The sequence below is a fragment of the Sinocyclocheilus anshuiensis genome, unplaced genomic scaffold (assembly GCF_001515605.1).
Source record: "Sinocyclocheilus anshuiensis isolate Anshui unplaced genomic scaffold, SAMN03320099.WGS_v1.1 scaffold1983, whole genome shotgun sequence".
Lineage (NCBI taxonomy): Eukaryota > Metazoa > Chordata > Actinopteri > Cypriniformes > Cyprinidae > Sinocyclocheilus > Sinocyclocheilus anshuiensis.
The window spans coordinates 22,112-24,488 of NW_015549673.1; positions in this window are offsets into that span (position 1 = coordinate 22,112).

Here is a 2,377-nt window from a genome sequence, read left to right on the forward strand (position 1 = left end):
TGGTCGGCTTGATTGCACAGATACTATTTAAACTGAACTGAGCTGGATGATGACATCACTGAATTCAATGATGAACTGCCTTTAACTGAAAATTGAGTGTTTACCATTGTAATTTTGCATTAATGACACACTATTGTCCTAATTAATGCTGTACAGTTGCTTTGACACAATCTGCAAAATACTAAGTAGCACAGCAGACAGGAACCGGAAATACCAGCTACTGCTCAGCTACTGCTGGTGGTTGATGTAGGAGACCACTGATGTGCTGTCTGTGCGGACAAGCACATGATGGTCTCTCAGGTCTGGAAAGAAGTGTTTCAATGCCTGAAACACAGCCAGCATCTCCAGGCAATTTATGTGCCACGTGAGATGGTGGCCTTCCCACAGACCCTGGACAGAGTGACCACTCGTGACCACTCCCCAGCCTGTGAGGGAGGCGTCCATCGTTAGCGTTACGTGACAACAAGGAGCCCCCAGTACCCCAAGGGGCAACCCGTTTCGCATGATCAAGGTCACGTGGCGATGCTTACGTACCTTAGACATGCAAAGTAGGTTGCCCCTCGGCGAAAACCCCTTTGTCCTGAGCCACCACTGCAAAGGCCTCATGTACAGCAGACCAAAAGGTATCACGTTGGATGCAGCTGCCATCAGACCTAATAGTCTCTGTTTGACAGTGAGTGACTGGATTTCTCTCACTCTCTTTACGGCTGTGAGGATTGACTCGATCCAAGCAGGAGACAGATGTGCCTGCATCGTGGTCGAATCCCACACCACGCCCAGATAAGGGGTTCTTTGTGCTGGAGAAAGCACACTTTTCTTGGCGTTCAGCCTCAACCCCAGCTCTTTTATATGGGTGAGGACAACATCTCAATGCCGAACCGCCATGTGCTCTGACTAAGCTAATATCAACCAATCATCGATGTAATTCAGTATGCGAATGCCCTAGAGTGCAGAGGAGCCAAGGCAGCATCCACACACTTGGTGAAGGTGTGGGGTGAGAGTGACAGGCCAAAGGGAAGAACCCGATATTGGTATGCTTCGCCCCCGAAAGCAAACTTCAGGAAATTCCTGTGTTGAGGAAGGAAGGATACGTGGAAGTATGCATCCTTGAGATCTATCGTGACAAACCAGTCCTCGGACCTGATTTGAGACACAATCTGTTTGATAGTGAGCAACTTGAACTGAAACCGTTTGATAGCACGGTTCAAAAGATGCAGATCTATGATTGGACGCAACCCTCCATCCTTCTTCGGAATGATGAAGTAACGGCTGTAAAACCCTGACTCTCTCTTAAGAGGAGGAACACTTTGTTTGATAGACAGCATCTTGAACCGAAACCGTTTGATAGTGCAGTTCAGCAGATGCAAATTTATGATCAGACGCAACCCCCCATCCTTCTTCGGAACGATGAAGTATCGGCTGTAGAACCCAGACTCTCTCTCGAGAGGAGAAACATGTTCTATGGCCTCCTTCTTCAAGAGAGTGTCTACATCTTGTTCCATTACCAGAGCCTGCTCGGGGCCCACTAGTGTGAGCGTGCTTCCATGCCCTAAGAGGCTGCTGGCCCGTGAGGCCCTTCTCCAATACCTCTGCTAAATTAATTAATTCGTTACATTTGTAGCGAATCAGCTCATGGGGAAATATGAATAATTAATCATAACTAGTTATAATTAATTATAAATATTTAGACCCGCTGTAGATATTTAGCTGAACTCTCAGGGTCAACTGTCTGTCAATTCTAAGAATGTTAATTTCCTGGTTAAAGGAAATCTTACTGTTACACAGAGCTTGTAGCATAAATCTGCATGATTAAGTGACTCCAGTTATGAGCAAACAATGAACAATGACAAGTGTGATACAAATAAGACTTTATTAACTACATAAACACTTAAACTAGTCTAACATACTACATAAACACTTAAACTGGTCTAACATACACATACACACACACACCCACACACACACACGCATACAGTTGGTATAGGAAAGGGTTAAAGCTTAACGCAGTAAAGAAAAGAGAAATAAGAATATGAAACTATGGTACCATTTGATATTCAGCAGATTTACACCTGAAGGAAACATCAGATTCTTAGTTCAAACACACCTTTGTAAAAAGGTGCAAATGATACCTAATGTATCAATTAATAAGACTAAGTTTGAATACTTGCACGTCTCGTCTGTCTGAAAGAAAGGCTTGATGCAATCTGAAGGCTCACGTGGATCTTTGCTGAAGTTGGTTGATGAAAAAGAACCAGTTTGCGTCAGAGAATCTTGATGAATGGAAAAGTCAAGGCCGAAGCCTGGCACATACTTAGGGGGGCTGCAGAAGCGTTCTAGCTCATGTCTTCATCTTAGAATCTAACCGAACCACCGACTC